At 31.3% G+C, this 11,150-nt stretch overlaps 1 pseudogene; it reads right to left on the reverse strand.

The window, feature by feature from the left end:
• Positions 1-6,078: 6,078 nt before the first annotated feature.
• On the reverse strand, positions 6,079-10,140 carry LOC149576358 (aluminum-activated malate transporter 14-like; annotated as a pseudogene).
• Positions 10,141-11,150: the final 1,010 nt, after the last annotated feature.

The raw sequence follows: 11,150 nt of genomic DNA on the forward strand, positions 1-11,150 counted from the left end.
CTTTTCTCAATTAACTCCCATTTAATTAATTAAAATATCATGATATTATATTAATTTTTCCCAAATAATTAAATTATTAATTAAATCTTTTAAATTTTAGACTTAATTAATAGAAAATTCACCATAGACCTCCAAAATAAAATATGAAAACCCATCACAGATCAATTCATGCAAAATCAGTCTAAGGGTTAGAAATCATGAATTATGTCATCCAACACATTCGGAAGGTAAAATGTCTCAGATACTTGTCCTACCTCTCTAGGACAAATGGTTTAAGGGTTTAGGATTTGGACTTGAGAATTTATCTCCCCTCTCTTACCATTGAGATGCTACGATAGGATACGCTCATCCTGGCAGTTCAGGAAAGTTGATACCCGGTACCTACAACCTACATAAAATCCATGCATGTACATACTATATATATATATATATATATATATATATATATATATATATATATATATATATATATATATATATATATATATATATATATATATATATATATATATATATATATATATATATATATATATATATATATATGCTAAGCTAAATAGGCAATGGCAGGAAGTGGTACATCGTGTAGATCCCGACTAGCAGGTGACTACGACTCCCTTCCTTAACCACATCAAAAACACCATACAATTAGAGAACAAACACGCACACCATACACATGCAAGTACAGGGTTACTATCCATAAGAAAACACATGTGATAATAACCATCTAACTAATCATCATCAATAAGTGGAAATAGTGTAATAATCATCATGCATCCATGAAATGTAAAGTCTAAGTAATCACATCATATATCAACTGAATCCATAACACAATATTTGATAGTCTCAAAACAATACTACTAACCATCATCATAAACTAGTCCAACATAGTCCGGCAATAATAGCAACAATGTGTCCAGAAGAATGTGAATGAGGGCAGGCACTACAGTTATGCAATAGGACCTAATCCACATGCCTAGGGACTCAATAGTCGTGGATTCACCATTTTTTCGCTATGATAGAAAATAGACTATGAAGTTATTTAGAATATTAAATTGATCATGCTAAGTAAAGTTTAATGTTGATAAGAAAAGTTTGATATTAAAGTATTCTGAACATTTTAGATGAAAATTATTAGAAAAAGTAAATTAATTGGAAAGGATGAAGTATGGAACCCAAATGTTAAATGTGATATGAAAATTTTTATATTTAAATATTTTAAATCCTTTATTTGAAATGATTAAGAAAGGAAAAGTTAATTTTAAATGATGAAATATGAAAGCCTAATGTTGAATGAGATAATAATTTATTGCATATATTTACTTATTGCTTACATAATTTTCTTGGGCTACTAATGCTTGAATTTAGTGTGCAAGAATTTGACCATGGGGTTTAACGGGGAACCAAGGCTCAAGCCCATGTGAACATAACATAGCCAAGGTGAATCTTTGAAAGATTCAAAGCCTTATTGTGATGTATTTATTTTGTATATGTGCATTTGCATATGTAGTAAATTTAAATTCATGAATACATTAGGGACATGTCATTGTGAGTTGTGATGTGTTTTAATGTGTCACTTGACATTTTTGATGTCCATGTGGACATGACATGTCATTCAGGGTTTGACAAGAAGTAACCTAACCTAAACCCAACCCCAATGTAGTACCCAAGTTAACCTCACATGGAAAAATGTTATGTGAAGTCTCCATCAAGGGAAATTCGAATTCCAACTTCCTATTGACTTTTAATGATCAAAAAGTGGTCCTAGGGGGTTACTTTGGTGAAAAGTAAGTGCCCACATGTTAGTACTATGGGTTGGAGGTCTAAATCTAACCTTTAGTAGGCCTAGATGACCTTGGGAACCCTCCAAACAAGTCACTTTCAAACCAATTCGAAAATTGGAGTGTCACATGACTTTTTCCAAACTCTATTAGTTGGTCAAGGCTACATTTTTAGGAGGAGACAAGGGTGTAAGAAAAGACAGCTCATGTTATGACCATTTTTAGATAGTGGGGGTTTTGGGATCCATTTTATAGGATTGGGGATGAAATTAGGGGGTTGTCTACCTACTCTCTAACTTTAGAGACTCTTAGGGTTTGGAAGCTTGGAGGGAGCTCTTCTACAACCTCTCATTTCCATTTTGCAAAGGAATTCAAGGTTGGTGTTCTTACCATGTAGTTAACTTCCTCCATTTTGAAGTTGAATCTTAGTATTGCATTCATGAGTATGTAGATATGGAGAATGGCATTGTAAGAAAATGTGTGGTATCATCTTGTATCGTGTTGTGTTGTGTTTTGTTGTGATGAGCATGAAGTTTGGATTTTCATTGTTCTCTTTTTTTTTTTAAGTTTCTATGATTTTGTGCATGAGTGTTGTTATGGGTGTGAGGGCTTCACTCACCCTTTGGGAAGGGAAGAGAAGTCTAGGGTGAAGGGCTTAGTTGGGCTTGAAATATAGTTGAGAACCTTGGAGTATTGGCTCCATTGTATGCCATATTCATTCATATCTTGCTTTGAGGGTGATAAGGGAAAGATGGTGTAGAAAGGAAGTTTATGGAGTATGGGTCACAAGGAGGCTATAGCTAATGGTAGTATGTTTGGAGGATGTTTTTGAAAGCCTCGAAAGGGAATATTTATGAAATCCCCAAAAGGGCATCTTTGTGAAAGCCCCGAAAGGGCATGAAAATTGTTTATTGCAGATATGGTTTGATATGGCAAGTCTCCTATTTGAAAGCACACCTTCACCCTATGTTTATGGTTCCATTGGTGAACCATTGTGAAATATCCTTGGGATGGAATTGTTTGAGTTTTGAAATATAATGCATATGCATTTCAAGAATTGTACATGAAACCCGGTTTGAGCCTTGTTTCCCTAGCGCAAGGGTGGTCTCTTTGGAGGCCTATGGTTGGGTGGAAAACACGTATGGTCCTTTTTGTTTGTTGTGATGTATTTGTAGACCTTTTGCTCAAGGGAGAAAATGGGAAAAGCTTGGGAAGATCATCTTGTAGATTTTGCTTGAAGGAGAAAACTTGTCATTATGCCTTGTACATGCATTGGGGAATCTTTCTCCATCTGATTTGTGTTGTTCAAATCAATGATTGTATTGATGTAATAGGGAAGGGAAACCTTGTGTATCTCATTTGTAAAGTTGAAATCTCTACCTATGTTATTGTGTATTACATTTGTAAGGTTGGAAATCTCCATTTTATGTATGTTATTGTAAGGAGTGATTTCATGAAAAGATGAAGAGCTTGGAAGATGATCATATGTATTTTAATTTTAGTTTCAATGAAATTCATTTAGATGTTTTAAAAATGGGAAGATTATGGCATCATAATAGTCATAGTTGGATGTAAGAATGGAATCATCTCCAAGGATAAGATATTGTTTTTGATACTCAATGAATGAGCATGCATATGTAGAATGATATTCATTTGAATCATAGATAGATATAAGTGAGTGCATTTAAAAGGATTATTTATAAAAAGAAATTTCCATAATGCAATACTTCACTAGGTAATGTCAACTAAAGTTCCATTATTGATGAAAAGGATTAATATAGAAGTCTCATGCATGATCATGTTTCAATTGGAGTTCATGTATTAAGATTATTGTTCATGGATTTTCAATCTAGATGCTTACATTTGAATATTAAAGCTACATCATATTACTACCAAGCTAAGATTCTTAACATCTTAGTTAAATAGAGAAAACAAATAAAATGGATGACATAACATGAACTTCCAAGAGAAAATAGGCTTGTACATGCACATTTCACTCTTTGGAAAATGTATGGGGAGTGAAAATAATCCACTCCCCAATTATAGACTAATAAAATAATCAAAGAAAATTCCTAAGAACCTTATAATTAGTAGAATAATGAGATACATGTCATAGTCTAAATAAGATATCAATCTATAAGGCAAGTAAGTGGATTAATTCCATATGATACCCATGACTAGGGCTTGTGCAAAAGGTCACAATCATATATATATATATATATATATATACTATTATACTTAAAAAGAGTACAACCACCATGGAAATAAAACATCGCCTTATGCCTATGGAAACTAAAAATGAATATTATAATTTATTTATTTTAATTCTTTTAATTCAATAATCATATATATAGATCTAATGAATATCGCTTAGAATAATTAAATAATAATATATCAGACATAATGGATGTGAAGAATTATTAATATATTAGGAAAAAAATGGTATATTAATTTAGTGTCTATTGCTATTTATTAATAATAATAAAATTTGTAAAACATGACATGCATTTTATTATATAGATATGAAAAACATATTAATATATTGGAGAGAAAGTTTCAAGGACAACTAAATTATAATATATCATATATACAAATAATTGTATATTTCTATATACATAACTTAGTTATGTATTTGGAGAATGTATTATATCAATTTGGTGTTTACAATTATTTTTTAATCTCATAGTTATGAAAGGCAATATTGATAAATAAACAAATTTAAGAGACTATCATTATATATTTTTTAATTAAGGTGTAGATTAAATTATTTATTATTACAAATATAGTGTTTGTGGTTAAATGTTTTATTATGTAGATATGAAAAGCTTTATAATAATTTATTGTCTATTATTATTTTATATTGTGGTTTAAAAATAATATTGTTGGTAAACAGATTTGTCACAATAGAATTTGCCCAACAAAGTGTGTGGAAAATCGTTCACAACAGTTGGATAGGCCCTTGATATTGGCCTTCCTTTGCATTTAGAGGGGCGGCTCCCTCGTATGATATAATTTTTAAAGGGTTTTCAAATAAAGAAACTAAAACTTCAAAGATCAAGAGAAAGCCGTTCAGGACGAATGTACCACACACCCTCACAACCTTCTTGGGTAAACAAGAACGATAACAAAGGTGATCAAGAACTATGCTTGAAAGCAACCAGTATTACCAAACACATTCATTATTCATAAACACTCGCACAATACCATGAGAATGTTTACTACAGCAGATAACAATTTTGGTTTTAGAATAAGAAACCCAAAGCACATCTCATTTCATTTCCTTGCACCAAGAAGATAATAGAGATTTTTTGATTTTAGAGATAAAAAGTGTACATACTTTCCAAAATTTATCTCTAGATCAAAATTTCAACATAGTGTTCCCTTAGTTTTGAAACCAAAAAGTCTCCCCTTTTCAAAGCCCAAAAGGAGTCCTTATATAGACATAGAGGTTAATAACTACCTCTTCGTGGTTAATAACCACCCCCCAAATACGTGATTTGGGTGAGGTTAATTAACCTCAACAAAATTAACCTATATGCCTTGAAACTTGAACCTTAGATATTTTGAGAAGATGATTGAATAATCGATCCTTATTGATCCCTCTGATATATTAAGTGCACAGAAGAGGATGTTACTAAATAATCCGCAACAAGGTGCCCCTTCTTCTTTGAGCTGCCAAATGTGAAGAAATCCGGCCAAAACTATCCTTGGCATATACTTTTAACTGCCACTTATCTACCCAATCCTTACAAAATTCGGCTCGTCCACTGAGTACTACCCAGTCAAGAAGGCTTCTTCCCCATTTGTCCCTTTTGTTCTCTCTGTACACATCTCCATATGTCTCAACAAGAAATTGGAAGACTTTATCATTTCCGGAATCGGTTGCATAATGGAACAATGTCTTTCCATATTTGTCTTGTTGGAGCTCATTACCAACTTTTTCCTTTAACAAATTTGAAAAATCAGATAGGCATTGCAGATAGCCTTTATGCACGACCCCTTTTGCAACCTCCAGATAGACATTTGTGGTGAGTTGTTCAACATAATCTCTCAATTTTAATAAATCTTGTACAAGTTGAGCATACCCTCTTTCAATTGCCTCAACAAAAATGCCTCCAAACTTATTTCTAATCTTAGAAATCCGATTGTCCAAGGAATGTTGATCAGATACAGACAAGAGCTTTGTCAATGTGGGAATAAAATATTGAGTTTTATTTAATCACATTATGTATATTTATAATAACAACTGTATATATAATTTTTCCATTATTTAACTCCCTCCTAGATTATATATGAGCTAAAGTTCAAACACAACGACCTTCCCAAGTTCATGTATACTCTCTACAAGGTGCTCCAATATGCCTACCATCTCAATCACAAGTGAAGGAAAGGTGGCAAATGGTTCACCACCTTTTGCCACGTTGCATGTACTTTCACACTGCATCTTCATATCACCATCACTCTTCTCTCCTTCATTAAGGTGAGGTATTGTAATGCTGATATGCACTGATTTTTCATAATGCCCGCTTGGGTTTCTAGTTAAATCAATGATTTTCATAGTACTTGTGAGCTTTTCATCTAGATTGATAAGATGCCATATTTTATGCTCACTGCAAACTAAGGAATTGAGCTCCTCAATTGCAACTATCAAATTCTCCATCATGGATTATGTAGAAGGACATTTCTTCATGCATTTTATGCTCTCACCCAATTCATGCATAACTTTCGCTGCCTCCATGCCCACTTTATAAAACTATGGCTTTGTGAATTCAAATTGGCTAAAGTTGGATTTCTCATGTGGGGAGTGAATGCAATCATGCAAGGCGAGCACATAGTAAGCCATGTGATGAAGCATGCCTCCTACTTTCACATATTGCTTCCACGAATGCCTGAATCTGAACTTGCCATGGGCTGGTTCCCAACATGCAAAATTTGCCAAGGATTCTTCACTAGTTTTAGACTCCAAGACATCATTACATCCCTTCAAGATTGTGTCTTCTATACTTTTGACTGATTCTTCCTCATTCATCTTACAATTCTCATATCTTTTTATGTACTCCATCATGCATCCTTCAAGGGAATCTGCTAAAGAATGAAATCTCTTAACAATGGAGTGGTGAAGATCCTCTCCTCCCCAAGCAGGAGAAACACAGAGGTTGATAAGGAGGTCTGTGCTGAACCCAATTGTCGTTGTGTAAAGGTGTTGGCAACAAATAACAAATATATTGTCAACTCTATATCCGGAAACTGTTATCATGTTGAAATTCAGTATGAAAATCAGCAACTCGTAGTCATATTTTCTCTTTATCTTGGGGAAGAAATGAAAGAATGTTGCACTTGCTCCAATGATGAAACAAGAAAGAGCAATAATGATAGGCTCTCCAACTACACCAGCTAACTCTGCAATATGACTAACCAATATAGCAAGAGAACCTGCTACCACTATGCCCATTCCTCTGTTGAGCCCCTTATAGAGAGTAGCACTGATGACTTGTCTGTATGTACTTCCAAAGACTTGAGCAAATTTGTAAAACTTTGGGCCTCTATTTGATTCGTAGTTTTGAGCAGCCAGTATAGGACTTCTGGATCTCCATTGATGGAAGCAAAAGCCATTGTAGTATCTTTCCCTTGCTCACGTGGATAGAAATATGCACTCATTTGTACATGCCACAGCACTCTGAAAAATCAACTGTGAATGCATACAGCCATAGGTTCAAACTCCAGCAAATGTAAAATACTAACTTTAATAAGTGCTTCAATAATATTATCTCACTATATTCGAGCCTAAGGAATTTACACATTGTTTATACAATTTAGATCACCTCCCATTACAAAAAAAAAAAAGAAAAAAAGCCATTCACATATCCAACTTCTCATGGAGAAATTTCAAATAGGTTAAAGAAATTTTCAAACAGGTTAATAACTGTCTCAAAGAGGTTAAGAAATACGCATTTTTGGAGAGGTTAATTAACCTCCTCCAAAATACGTAATTTGAATCTTATGATTAACCTTTTTGAGAGGTTAATGAATACGTGTTTTTGGAGAGGTTAATTAACCTCCTCCAAAATACGTAATTTGAAAGTTATCATTAACCTGTTTGAGAGGTTAATGGTTAATGATAAACTTGAAAATGCATAATTTGGGTCTCTCCATTAACCTGTGATAACTTGGGGCTCAAAAGCTGGATTTTGAAAATTTCAAGTGCTGGGTGAAGCTAGGAATGAGCCAAAGATAGGAAGATTCAAAAATTCACAAAAACTTAGAGATAAAATAATCATTTCAACAATCAAAATGGGATGTATTTCACACATAACCATAAAATCAACAAGGTCAAAATTGAAACATTTTGATGACCAGACAACAAATATTAAATCAATAAATTTCATAAAAAATTATGACATGTGTTAAATTAAATGTTTTACTATTATATAGATTTTGAAAGTTAATTAATATGTACTAGCATCATATTGATAACTAAGCCCATACTAGCATGACATTGATATAAGAATGGTGAACAATTCATTTCTTGTCTACAAAACTCTTTAAAAAAATATTTTGTAAACAATTGAATGAAAATCACTATTATTCTTTTTGAACAAAATATATTTTGTAAAAATTGAATGGAAATTACTACTAATTTTGCGCAAAAATATTTTTTAAAAATTTGAATGGAAATTACCATAAAAAAAAAGTTTGGAAATTACTGTTATTCTTTTGAAATTAATTATAAAGATTCCTTGTTTTAAAATTAACATAATATGACAAAACGTTTTGTTTATATTAAATAATTTTTAGATAAGTAGAAAATATTTAATCAATTTTTTTAAAATTATAAAATTGTCGAAAATCAAGTGTTTCCTTCAAAACAAATTGAAAAGCTTTATATTTTGTAATTTAAAACTATAAATTTTCAATAAAATTTAATCATATTTTTAAATTTTAGAGATTGCATTTTCTATGTTTAAAGATTTAGTTACTATATGCTTGAGGTTCATAATTTAGCTGAAAAGGAAATTTCTGAAGTTTTCAATATTGAATTTGTGAAATATGATCTATGATAGTATCACTAAATTATACAGGTTGCTATAATATTTTTTTCATATTTATTTTATTTAATGAAAAATTTAATAATTCATTATAAATTTTTAATGATAAAATTCATATTTAACAATATTTGTTTAATCAAATATTTTATAATTTTTATATAAAAAAATATTTAATAAATGAGATTAAATATATGAATGATTTTCTATAATATTAAATGTTTTAATGTCTCTATATAGAGAGAGAATTTAGACATCACCAATAAAGAACAAAATTTCAGCCATTAATTATATAGATAAATAACAAAAAAAATTAATAGTGCTATCTTGATTTTAAACTTATTGACCCAATTTTGTTCTCATGTAGAGGAAGAACTGATCTAAAATCAATAATTAGATTATAAATTTTTCTTCTAAATAGAAGGAAATTGCATCTAAACAAAATAAATTTATATGATAACTATCTCCAACCAAATATATATATATATATATATATATATATATATATATATATATATATATATATATATATATATATATATATATATATATATATATATATATATATATATATATATATATATATATAACTTAAATAACTTGTTCAATGCAATTTTGTGCGTATAGTTGTTAGCGAGAACTAATAATAATAATGATTTACAAACTATAGGTACCTAGTATTTATTTATTTATTAGTCCCTGCCTTATATATAAGGCAAGGATCTAATGTTTTCATTAGCTCCCCTAGTATTAATTTATTTAATTCAAAAAATAAAGTGTTAAAACTTAAAGTTTTTAGACATGTATTTTTAAATTCAATTATCACAAACAAATTCCTGACTTTTGATTGGTCAAGAACTAATTTCCTAGGTATATATCTCTTTTTTCAAATTTAAAAAAAAAACTAAAAAAGAAAAAAGAAAAAAAGATAAGAATGAAATAATTTATGTTGTGGTAAGAAATATATCACTAAATAAAAGTAAACCACAAAACATTTTTTCGATTTGTACTTTTTTACGTGTCGTAATTTCTGACGTAAAGACCGCGTCGAATTCAGAAGGACCCACCCATGGGCCCCACCTCACCCCATGCCACGTAGGCATGATTTATGCATGCATGTATAGGAAGCTTCGTCCTCTCGTACTCATCGGATCAAGTAGGCTCCACCAGTTGTAGATAAAGCTTTCAGAAAGTTTCCATTATAGGCGGGACCCACCGCTGGAAGTCAAATTGCCACCCACACAGGGCCCCACCTGCGCCCTCCCTCCTCGAGACTCACGCTGCAATGGATCACCCTTCCACGTAGGACTGGGCATCATGGAGCATGTATGTGGTTTTATGCATTTATGTGGCAACTCAAATGTTGGCCATCAAATGCATGACGGCATTTTGGTTTGACGACACGTGGCGAAATGAAGCGACTTTCACCGGCCCAAGGGAATGTAATTCCATGTATATTTTATTTATTTATTTTTACTAGAAGAATGTGCCCACCTTTTATTGTTGACTAATAAAATTTGCTTTGTGTTCGCTTTCAGTATATTAAAAGACTCGTGCCAATTGTTTTATAATGTGAGAAGGTAGTTTTTCATTGGCTGCCTCGATCTTCAGCATATTCCCGGCTTCCTATATTTTTCACACGTCTTTTTAAACAAGCAAGAAAATTTCATAGGTATTGTGCAAGGTGAAGATGGAAGATGGATCGACGGTCATGATTTGATTTCGTGCTCTATGACAACAATAACGTTATATAAGGGGAAAAATATATAAATTAATGTTTCTATAAAAAATATAAAATAGTAAGACAAGCGTTAAAAAATGTAAAATAATAATATTTTTAACAGTTTAAATACATGTAGTAATAGGCGCCCATGGCTATACAGCCACGAAAATGCACTCCCTTTACATTGTTTTTTCTAACTTTTCAAAAAAAAATCGAAGTCCTCTCCTTCGTAAGGAAGTGCATTTTCGTGGCTGTATAGACGTTGCCGTAATAGGCAAGAGCCTTGGCTTGGGAGAATTAAAAAACATCATATTTATTATAATTATTATGTTTAAATAGTATAAATTCGAACTTTAATCAAAGGTTGGACTTCTGTTTATGTCCTTATACTTACAATATACTATGTGTTTGACCTATATATATATTTTCTGCTAACATAAAATATTAAAAAATTGTGCCTATTAAATTTATTATATTAGTATTAGAACAAAACATTTGTTGTGAAAAATCTTTTTGTGGTAAAATTGAAGCTTGTACATAATCAATGTGACACTATTAATTTTTTGACCTTATGCTTTACCATAGAAAACTCTTGTAAATTGC

The sequence above is a fragment of the Cupressus sempervirens genome, chromosome 1, assembly GCF_028749045.1.
Source record: "Cupressus sempervirens isolate cs-2001-9-10 chromosome 1, ASM2874904v1, whole genome shotgun sequence".
Taxonomy (NCBI): Eukaryota; Viridiplantae; Streptophyta; class Pinopsida; order Cupressales; family Cupressaceae; genus Cupressus; species Cupressus sempervirens.